Source organism: Anopheles coustani, chromosome 3 (assembly GCF_943734705.1).
Source record: "Anopheles coustani chromosome 3, idAnoCousDA_361_x.2, whole genome shotgun sequence".
Taxonomy (NCBI): Eukaryota; Metazoa; Arthropoda; class Insecta; order Diptera; family Culicidae; genus Anopheles; species Anopheles coustani.
In genome coordinates, this window is record NC_071288.1 from 86,937,525 (window position 1) to 86,950,036 (window position 12,512).

The window sequence follows — 12,512 nt, forward strand, 5'->3', positions numbered from 1 at the left end:
AAAAAATTTGAATCCCAAAAAAAATGTGTCCAGATTATTCAAATTAAAAATTACAGTAAACTTGCAGAATAAGAAACAAAAATGATAACAACGTGAGCGACGATAACTTCTTTTCATAAAAATGAAATCACTCTCAGCAAAATTTCTCTTTAAGATAAATTAAACAACACCACCAACAATATGTTGACTACTCTTATTTTTTAATGTGATTTCGCTCCAAAATTCGCAGCCTTTAAAATGTATCTGATTTCTTTTTCATTAAAATTTTTTATCGAAAAGCTTTACATTCAATATTAGGGTTTTATCTCAATGTTTGTTTGGGGTTCTCTTAATGTTTATTATTCCTTATCGAAAAGTATATTCAGACACATCTGCCATTCTATTTAAATAGATTTTTTATATTGTGCAAACTTGAGCTTCAAAGCAAAACAATCTTTGTTTAGCTTTAAGCTTCTTATTAACATATAACAGTACATTTATGTTTGTATTGAGGGTATTTAAAATGAATTTCCCATTACGGTCTGGAGAAAAATGGTCCTGAATCACAAAGCTACACCCTAGTGAATAACTGATTGAAGCATTTTGAATTAATTCCTTCCAACAGCAGCTATAAATCTCACACAGTTCATCATACGGATCGTTACCGATCCACAAACGGGACGGGACCGAAACCCAACGCAATAACTAATGAAAACAAATTGTCGAAGCCGCTGCCAACAAACGATGCAGCAAATTATGCAGCCTGTTGAGAGAAAAAAAAGCGCAACCAAGCGAACGTCAACGAAGAATTACGACGTGTCCTTATGTCTTACGGCGTTTGATCAAAGGAGGCCGGAAAAAAGAGCAACATACGCGAAGAAGGCGAAGAGCGGCTGAAGGAGGAAGGAAAAACCAAACAAACATAATCACATATGTCTCCAGTGGTGCAAGCAGTCCCCGACTCGAACAGTCACATTCGACGGTTCCTCTGGTGAAACACCCGAGGAGCTGAAGAGGAGCAAAAACATCATCACCACATCTGATGCGTCCTCCGGCACCGCTTCAGGCGTTTGTTTAATGAATGAATCGAAACAAACCCCCGGAGGAGCACCGGTACCTCGACGTTCCCTGGCCTCACGTACTTGGCAGGAGCAAACGTACTTCCGGTACGTGCTTTCCTAGCGTGCCGGAGAAAAACCTCCCGGTCGGCTTGATGAATCAAAGCAAAACGGAACCACGGTGGGGAAGCATCCGAGCAAATGGAGACAGACAGTCCCAATCACAAAACCACTGGAGGCGGCCTGGCTAGCCCTGGAAACATCCCGAGTTGCCGAGGAGCGATGGGAAAATATGACGGTGGAAAACTATCTTCACCGCAGACGGCGGCAGTTGGAGGCAGACGGCAACTTTTTACGACCGCAACAGATGTGATCGGGTTGTTGTTTTTTTCTTCTCTCCCACAGCAACAGAAACGCGACGGAGAAGAAGGAAACTTAAGCCGGATGGGCGCCACCAGCGGGACTCACTATTCCGGTCACGTGGGTACCGAATGATTTAGAGACACCAGGCGCCTCCATTTCCCCGGGACGGAAGCTTAGCGGCCGGAATGTGGTGCGCGTTGCGTGGTGTCACCCCGACGATGGAAGTAAAGAGTGCCGGATGTGCAGCTGGAACAAAAAGAAAATCGGCCAAACCGACCACCGCTGGCAAAGCAACAACGGGGCCTGCTGATGCCGGTGGAATTTGAATTAGCCGACACCTTCTTCGGACACATGGTAAACAAGTTTGCTCTGGGCATTGCAGAAACACAGGAAAATGGCCGTCTTTAGGAAAATTCAAGTTTATTTCTACCATTCCGTAATTCCAAAACAAGGAAATTTCACAGGCAACCTAGCAAAACACTGCAGCGTTGTTAAAGCATGTTCAGCTCGTACTTCACTGGTAAACCATTTAATCCCTCCCGAGTTCAATGTCGAGATGTTCGGGAATTAGTCACTCCGGGTTTCGATTGAATATCTGATGTCAAGTTTCCCATTTCAGCGTTCTCTTTCATGCACGTTTACGTAAGCAATGCTTTCAGTTTAAGTTTGGTTTGTTGTATCGAGTTAATCCACATGTCGGAATGTATGCAAGACCACTCATCCGACTAGACCTAAGCGTGTTAGATCGATTGAATTTCATTACGAATGTGCATTGGATCTGGTTTGATGCGGATCAATCGAACATTACCAGTCGTAATACGATGAGATAAATACATTTCCCAGCACAGTTGTTGTGCGATTGTTTTACAGGATTAAACAGTCGGGGGTCATGTTTGACAAAAATCTAATCTAATGTACCGCAAATACTACTATTCTTTAGTTTAGTTATTCTTTCAATAAGTGTCTTTAATTTTAAACTTGTACAGTTTGAGAAAACTCGAAGGATGCTTTTGGCAAGTTTATTTACTTTCTATATTGTAACGTAGAAATTTCTAAGTATCCTAATTTAAATGAAAATCATGCTTAAAAAGATTTTAAAGCATTAACTGAAATTAGATTAACAAGTTATCGCATGTTTTTCATTAGATTAAAAAGCCTAGAAGAAACTTATTCAAAAATAAAGTAAATCATTTTGAATACAAAAGAAAAAAATGCAATCGGCACGTACTGCATCAAGGAAATATAAACTGAAACTAAGCAAATATTGTAAAATAATTACTAAATATTTACAAGATACTTACCAATTAAACTGAAATATGCACCATTATCCACTCTAACGCTCAATGATACAATAGAAATAGTGCATTAACAAGGATCAACCAAGAACGATTGAAAACAACTACCAACCGTAAATAGTTTGGTACGCAAAAGATAAAATATTTAAATCATCGATTAATCTCAAACAATCACGTCAATCATCGAAGAAATACGAACCCCATGGGAATGACATCGATGTGTGCTAACAGGATACCCACAGCATCCGGTGCAACTACTCCGGTGGATGGAGTTGCTTCCATCTTTGCTCAACTCAAATCATCTGTCTATATAGTTTAGATCATCAATTGCTCCCTCCGGCCCTAGCCCTGGAGAGGATTTAATTTACTCCTGGGAAAATAAATCCAGAAACGCATCCGCAGTTGAATGGCATCACCCAACGTTTTTGCCCATCTGCTCGATTCTATTCTTTCACGCTAACATTTCACTCCCTTTCCCGACACGTGCTGAAATCGGGTCTGCATAACATTGCTCCCCGAGGGCGGTTAAGCCTGGCTGGTTTGCTGAGCGCTCGCAATCCGGTTAAGATTATGTAGAACACGATGAAATGAGTATTGATTTTGAATCAATTTACACCAGCTGTGCGAAGGTTGCACCTGGAATTGCTGTGCGTTCCTGATTGAAATGTGCAGACGTTGCATTCCCGCCCAGATCCGGCATTTATCAGCAACACCGATGGTGAAGCTAGGTGCACTATGAGAAAAATAGTTTTACTACGACTTAAAAAAATGTCGTGAGGTAGATTTTTTATTAATTCGGGATTTAAACTGTGAAATAATAAAAAAAGTTTATAACGTGAGATAAAAATGCAAAAAAGTATTTCGACAACACAAAGTTGTAATATTTACTCACTCGAAATAAACCGATATTTTTGTATCATCATCCTAGGTATTTCAATTGTAAGCACAAAGGACAAAAAACGTTCTCTCTTAGCATCAGCAGTACTAACCCAAACTGGCTGACTCAACACATTGGAAACTCCCAGTCGATCCCATTACCAGCGAACTCAATTAAATCTAACCACATAACAGCGAAAAAACAGACCCCGTTCCGAACAATCTCCCGATTCGGTATTATTTTTAATCCCTTTTTGCTAATGAACCTTTTCTCCGCTTTGCATTGAAATTCCGCCCGGGTTGTGTAACATTCATCCGTGCCATCGTGTGCAAACGTGTGCAAATTTTCTGATCCTCTCCCGGAACCCATCGTGAAATGCACAATGGCGCCCGGCGTTGGGAACCAAGCCTTCTCGCTATTATTTATATTATATCACATCGGGATCGAACCGAAGCGTAACGGCCCGTATCGGAGAACGCATCCCCACCTACCTAGTGTGTCCTCCCTGCCGGGAACCAGGATAGCGAATTCCTGCCCGCAACGTACACACACACACACGCATACTCGCACCGGCGAAACGCATGCTAATGGAATCGAATAACGCTTTTACGCCGCACCGAACGGACGATCGAACTAACGAAGTATGATCGGTATCCCCTTTTTCGGGGGAGGAGAGAGGGAGGAAAGAAGGACAAGGAACGTACGGAAAAGCTGCCCGTCTATAATTGATGCTGTGGAGGCAAAATCAGAAGTAAAGCTCTTTATAATGGGGATTTCAAATCCGAGCACCGGGCAATCGGGTTTGAGAAAAGATTGAGAAATAAATCAATCGGTATTTATGCTTCGGCAAACGAGGCGTTACCGGCTGTCCGGAATAATCAATTCAATGGGACATGGGGAATTGAGTTGGAATGTTTACTTGTGTGGTTGATCGAATAGAAATAAATTTGCAAAAAAAAATAGACAAACATAAGCCGAATTCTTTCGAAGAAAAGTAATTTTCGGTTGTTGTCCTTCCTTTTTCAAATAAAGAAAAACATTTTAGAAGCATTTAAAGTGTACCAAAAAACAAACAAACGTCTACGCTACGCTAAAAAGACGGTACAACACATTAGGCAACTTTTCCCAGACATTATCTTTCCCACCTGAAACCCACTTAATGGCGCCCTTCCCATCAACGTCGACGATGAAGTGCCATTTTAATGATAAATGCAACCTCATAAACTACTCTAGACGATAAACACAATCTTTCCCCTCGCGTGCACAAACACTCGTAAAGTTCTCATGCTCCCCCGGCGATTCCGGCTCCTTAAGAATGTCACGACCATTGCTCGGAAGGTTGAACGGTAAGTCAAGAGGAAAACGAGCGAAAACGGTAAGATAAACTAGCGAAGGTGTTGAAGCTTCCGGTTTGATGGCCGTCCCCGTTCAAGGCAAGGGAACGAAACACGCGGAAAGGTTAGAAGAAAAGCTAGCACCCATAAACGAGTGAGGGTAAGAAAGAAAAAAAGAGCAACGGTTGGGAAAGCACATCTTGGCTCCAAGCGGGAACACAAGAACTACCACTCGGGAGCTGGTGTTAGATTTTAGAACCTACCCTTGCCTGCCTGATGCTAACTAATTAAGATTTTCAACCCACCCGAAGCGATAAATCCTTTTAGATAACAGCTCAGCCTCAGTAGCCTCTACAGATACAATGCGAAAGGGGCTGGCGCACGATTAATCAAATATTGAGTATCCCAGCAGCAGGAAATGGGGTGGAGCCTTCGGGTTTTGGGTCTCCATTACGCAACAAATAATGAAACGGTAAGCCACAGAATATCACCTTTCGGGGTTTGCTGATGCCTTTGAGCCAGAAGGGAAAGTTGCTAGATGATCCTCTCATTAAGGCGGCTTGAGATCGAAAGATTTAATTAACTTTGTTTTACGAGCCGCTCATTGACAATGTGGTTGTAAATTGAAGATCAAAAATCTGGATGTTGTAGCAGTCTTTAAAACCACAAGGGAAGTAAAGTGGAAGTTTTTCAAAACGAGTAATATTATAGTTTAAAAGTTCAAGAGCCTTATGGAAAAGAAAACCACTTACAATTTATTGGAAAAATCAATAAAATAATTAAAGTCACTTCATGTTCTCGTCTGAAATTCATATTTGTAATACTTTGTTTTAAAGAATTTTATTAGTCACAAAAATCCTCTCTCCTCCATGTTTTTAGAAAAATTATTACAGTCGTTATGTCTGGATTGTTAAAAAGACAAAAAAGAACACCAACATTTGAAATTCTTGTTCCTTTTTGGAAAACTTCAATTGGATTAGATTGGAAGACCGGTTTGTTTTGTAATATTGTGTCACTAAGCCCCATTCTTATAATAAGACGATTGAATGGCAAACTCTATGTACCATGAAGTGTCGAAATACAGTTTAACGGAAGCTTTCAAATCCCTTAACGAAACCAAAACACACTTTTAGTGGTTAATACTGGCTTTTCAGAATTGTTTGATATCTTTGGCAACAAATTTCAGTACATGGTATCACTAATTTATCTCCTCTACTAGTTATCTCTGATTACGCTTCTCAACTCACTGGCGGAAAGTAAACATCATACACTATAAATCATCTCCTACACTACTACTTCCGGCGAATGTGACGTAAACGGAAAACCGGGTGAGAGACACCACTCCACGTCACTGTCAGACCTCGGTTTGGTGCTAAAAACGCCTCGCTCGGTACAGCCCGGAGCTACTTATGGGGCGGTTTGCATGAAACGGGCAGGCTGTTGCGGTAATTATTCATGCCACCTCAGCCACCCCTCGCTCACTTGGTAGGCCTTCCGGGAGTGAGGCACACTTTCGAAAGGAACAGAAAAACCATTCCCAAACCGTATGCTGCCATCCAAGGCGCCTTCTGTCTCTCAACTGTCAAATGCAGACCTGTCGGGCTGTCAACACTTGCACTTCACTCGTTCTCACTTACAGACACGAATAAAAATCGCACATATGCTATTGATCCAGAAAGTCTTCCCAACGATGTACACGTAGAAGGAAATTTGGTAACTGAAAACATTTACTTAAAATTTACGTTGGAAAATAAGCCTCTTAGTGCAAAATACCAGCTGTGAATAATTAGAATCTTCTTCGATAAACCAACTTTACTGAGCAGCTTTGAACTATTTTATCAAACTTTGTGTTAACCCAACAGCGAACTATTTCTGGTTGAGTCAAGGCGTTTCAACAGCTTTCGAAATTCATTTCATTTCCACCGTTCGTCTAATTTGCAGCAATTAAATCTAACACTACCACGAAACAAAACGAAACCATGCTTGCTCGTAAAACAATATTTGTCTTTCGAATCAAAATTCAAAACACAGCCGACGGCCACAATTAAACATGGCATCGTTCTGGCTATCCGCGCAACCGGCGCATGGTCTTTACGGGCCTTTCAAAGTCATGAAAATTTGGGAATGGATACAAAACGACCGAAGAAAATGGAAAGGGAAACTAGCAAAGTGTCCACGAAAGGCGTATCGTTCGTTCGGGTAGGAAACAATCTGCTCCTTTTCGTGGACTTTGAAGCAAGCAGCCACTGGTTTTTGCTGGTCTTTTTCAGTTCTCCTTGTTTTAAACCAACCGCATTTCTTGCGGGTCCGGGAAGAGAAATAAAACTTTCTTCACCCTCGGTCGCTTGCTGGCGGGCGCATTATCATTAACTCATTCAGCTCTTTTACCTCACAGGGATCCATCAGTTGGAACCAACAAGCTGGAAAGCTGTAAAAGTGAAATAAAAACCAAACTTCGTTGCAGAATAGTTTACGATGTCACGGTAGACTTTCTTCGAGTCTCTTAGTTAAAATAATCACCCAAGACTCCTCTTCAAGCACAAACTATGCTGGTTAATATTTGGAAAAAAGTGTAAGATACTCGGAATGTTAGAAAAACAATCTCTACAGCAGCCAAATTACATTAAATTTGGTCTTTAAACCTGAATAATCTGTACAAAACCTTGTTTGAACTATCGCTTTTTCAAATCACAATTTATTCTGTAGGCTTTCGAAGAGCTATATTTCGATAATTACCAAAGTATAATTTAGTAATAATTTTTACGCCTAGAACTGAATAAATTCGCTGCACAATTCATCAGAATTAAAAATATAAACGATTGAGTACCTTGGTGATGAAGGTTCAAGCAACAGGCTTCCACAACCGTGCTGTTTTTGTTTATTAATTTCCCTCAATCTACTCTACAGGCACACGCAAAAGGGTCGTTGCATGCCAGGAGCTTACATGGAAATCGTTTTACCGCACGACAACCCATCGTCGACTGTGCGATCAAGCAATTCGTTAAAATATTCAAAGAAATTGTTTTCCCTCCTTTCCTCCTTTGAACAGAGCGGAAGTAGAAATAAAAAACCCGCCTTCTTTGTGTGGTTATATGCTATGTTGTGCTAAGTGTATTTATTTGTTCATCTTTTCCACGCGGTGCAAAGCCGACCGTTTTGTTACACCGTCCGTAAAACACCCCAAAATGGGCTAATGATTGCCAGGTTTGATGGGGAGCCCGGTTTTCCAACAACCACCACTTTTCCTCCCCCCCCCCCTCCCATCGAGCGCTGTGCACGCGCACTTGTGCGCTCGTAAAGTAACAATTGAAAGTAAATTGTAGTTCCGAAGGTGCGGCGCAGTAAAATGTCGGAAAAATGTGGTCGGAACGGTTTCCCCACATGCCGCACGCAACGACCTTTGCGAAAGGAACGTCTTTTGCGTTTCTTTTTTAAAAACACTTTGCATTCGAGTCTGGTACGGTCTCGACCGTTATCATGCCGCTTCGATCTCACGCGGAACGATGCCATGGGGGCCTTCTTGGGCGCACGATAGCGTGAGGTAAAGTGATATGGACTGTTGATTGGCTCGTGTAAGTCGTTGGGAAAAACTGATAGGAGTGGCAATACAGTGGCACTTTCGAGCAATAAAAACGAACAATGATATTGCATATGGGTTTTTTTAGACTAAATTATTTTGCATGTGCTCTTTTACCATTTAGAACAAATAACAGTAATATTTGGTTTATAAATTACCGACTATCATTATAATTATTATTAAGTTTAGATTGAACGGCCAGGCCGTATTAATGCTTCTTCAGCATTCTTGCTTGTCTTGCTCGGTTGCTCATTATTGCGGACTATCATTATTAAATCATAAATAAAAATATGACATAAAAACAAAGAATAATAAAGCAAATAAACAATCTCAAATCAATAAAAACGAATAATAATATTGCGTTCGGGTTTTTTTAGAATAAATTATGTTGCATTTGCTCTTTCATCATTCAGAACAAATAACAATAATATTTGGAATATTAACAACCGACTAGCGTTTATATAAAAATGACTTAAAAACAAAGAGTAATAAAGTAAATATTCATAAACGATCTTCAATATCAGATAAACAATTTTCAAATCAATAAAAACGAATAATCATATTGCGTACGGGTTTTCCTAGAATAAATTATGTTGCATTTGCTCTTTTAAAGAGCATCATCTCCACCAAATAACAATAATATTTGGATTGACTTCAAAACAAAGTGTAGTAAACTAAAAAATTGTAAACCATAGCCATAAAAACATAAATATTACGATAAAAACATATTACGATAAAAACATATTACGATAAAAACAGAATAGAAGTATGGAAACTCCCAACATACTCATATAAAGACAGCATCAAAAGGCGTCACAGATTCATACGAATTTAAATTGTGATGAAATAACGCCTCCACTCAGATATGAATGTCGCCTGCCAGTTTCCTGACATCGTCAGCTAAATAATATCACCACTTTTCCCCTCGATATTACTCCCCGGAACCCCCGTGCGAGTTGGCTTAATAATCCTAACAATCGACTTGCGCTGGCAAGGAATAGATGGTCTTCGGTCGCATTCCAGGAGGACAGATATTTTGGTCCGCTGGAACCATTTCCGCTGCCGGTTCATGCCAGATCCGGTTGATACTTGATACGGTTTACTGGGAAGGCCTCTCCTTGACTCGCTCTCGGTAGGACTTTCAATAAACTCGGACGGCCAAAGATGGCTTCCGCCTGCCGTTGATTGGAAGCGTCTTCTCTTCACGTCGAGGTCAGAACAATCAAACACTTACGCCTAGGGCAGTGTCGGGCTTTGCGCATCTTCTTGCCCGAAAAAGGCGACGTAAAAGTAAAACCTTCCGACGAAACAACACCGGGACGGAAAGTGCCTCGAGCGATACACCTGGGTGACATTTGTCTGCATTGTTTATGGCGGATGTCTCGTGGCGTTTCTCAACGCATCCACTATTTCCCGAACCCGGGCGGGAAGAATGGCTTCCGCTTGTCTGGCTTTCTTCGGCCGGCTTGGAAAGGATACGGCAAGGCGCTCGGTGAAGATGGGCCTGATTGCGATAAAGCTGCCCTTACGTTAACGGCGTAAGCGTTTCAGCATCGTCTTCGAGGCAAACGAGCCGGCCCCAAGAGTCTATTTTCCGTGTTACGTATCCCAACCCCGAGGCGCCATTACCGGGCAAGTCAATGTCTCTACCGGCCCGTCCCAAGCACGGCGAAGTCTTGTGGGCAGACACTCCGGGCCCGAGTTGAAGGTTTAATGGCACGCAAGCTTACGTGTCGGGGCGCTCGTGGAAAACTGGAAAGGCGTAACGTTTGACGCACGGTAATTATTGGAACCGATGTTTATTCCTCGTATAAATATCGAGCACCGTCCGTGCTGGAGCTATTTTCCACTCCGCCGGTCGCGTTGTGGGGAAAAGCGAAATGAACGGAGCGCCGGTTGTGAGAACGGAAACGTCGGCGTAGCGTAATTACATTCAGTGTAACCAGGGGCACCATTTTCCAACCAAGTGTGCCCGTGTGTGCTCGTGTGCGAGATGGCTTGGGAAGCGAAGGGTTTGGAGGACATTTTCCTTTATGCTAAATTATGCATCACGCCTAAGCACCGCCGGGAGAATTGATTGAAAGTGGACGTGACGGTAGCTTTCCGGAAGGGGAAAATTCTTGATTTTCGTTGATCTTGCATCGAGCGTTCTGGAGGATAAGGATCCTTTTGGTTCATAATTAAATTATTCTGATTCTAGCGATGAATTATAGACATGCATATCATCGTACAATTTAAGGTCCTGATGAGGTTCAATTAGAGTCATATAAAATGGAAAACTCTCAACCAATCTCCATCCGCAACAACGCGCAACACAAAATGTAGATCCGTTCAATACTTTAAAAAAAATCTACTTAACAAGGTTCCATTTACACATTTTATATTCAAATTAATAAAGAAGATAAAAGAAAATTTTTAACATAAGAAAAAATTGCTTTTTAATCTTGTCCGAATGCCTTTTGGGGTTCATTTTACCCCTATTTTAAAAACGCTATAAACGCTTTCGTAATCTGTTACTTTTTAGTATATTTGCTGACTATCTTTTGGCGTTTTTAATTTTGTGATGTATCACTTCATCATTCCGCTAGCTCGGTATAAAGTAAAAAATAATCGATATGAATCGAATTTAAATCCTTTTCAACTTATATATTTTCAAAATTTATAATGTAAATTCAGAAAAAAAGTGTGTACTATAATGTTTATATATTAGGCCACTTATAAACAATGTTTTCATATTTTTAAGATAACAAATAACAAATGAAATGTTTGTTTTAGATGTAGGTAGTTTAAGATTTTAAGAAAAGCCTTAGTTTTTGTTCTAAAAATATTCACCCGTTTTCGAGATATAAAAATCGAAAATTGTATTGCGGTCAAAATGACCCCTATTTGGATTCTAGTGTTAAATGTTTAAAATATATTCGAAAACTGTTGGATTGTTTATCGTTTTAAAGGTACAGCTTAGTAAAATATGTTATTTACATCATATACACATTTTTAAATGATTATATCATAACTATTGTATCACGATCATGATCCAAACAAAACTACATAACTTAAACAAGAAAAGGGAGAATAAACCCCATATTTTCTTGTTATGGCGGTTCAGTAAGTAACGTAACGTGTAATTGGTATCGTTGTGAAATTTGGTGTGTGTCTGCCAAATGTGTGTTTACCAAATACTTCTGTTTTTGCCTTTTACATTTAGGAATGCAAGCATTAAAATATTTAAAGAAAACTGTTGAGTGATTCTTTTATTTATGGATTGTTACTTTAAATCCAAAAATCTTTGAAAATCATGCCTACTAGCAGTAAAGTCGATTGTATGTCCATCGTTCTAATACTTGGAGCTTGATAAAATAAGATTAAAATTGATTATGTTGAGAGATGACGATGGAAAAGCAAGATAATTGGGTTGTCTAGAGAACCATTGAATGGCGAGCAAATATTGATCATCTCTGTTTGTGGTGCAAATAGTATATCAAACATTATAGTTTCCCCAATACGCCGTAAGGTCGAACACGATAAATTCTCGATACAGCTCTCAATTAACTACTCTTTGGCAAAATATTGATTCTACCAAGCACGTCCCGATATATCGGATGGGTAAACAAAATTAGCCACACAAAAGGACACTTTGATGGCATCGGCAGCCATGTAGCTGTACCTCTGGCCTTCCACGTGCATCCCTTTCATCAACCGCAAGCAGTGGCACTCCTGCAAGAAGCAAAACCTCATCTCGACTGATGGAGCTGCAGCATCAACACGTTGCAATACTGATTTATCGATGATACGTCTGTATCTTCATCTAACGACCCAATCAAGTCGAATACTGATGTCACCGTGGCCCTACTCCTTCCCACTGCCTCTGCTCGATCTTTCCCACCCGAATGGGCAACCATTTAAGTGGACCTCGTAGATTAGTCAATAGTGTCCTGTTCGGTTTGGCTGCTCAAACGGGAGAAAAAAAATCCCTCGGACAACTTGCTCCCACGGAGCTGCAATCGAAGCCACTTCCGGGCCACTTACTTA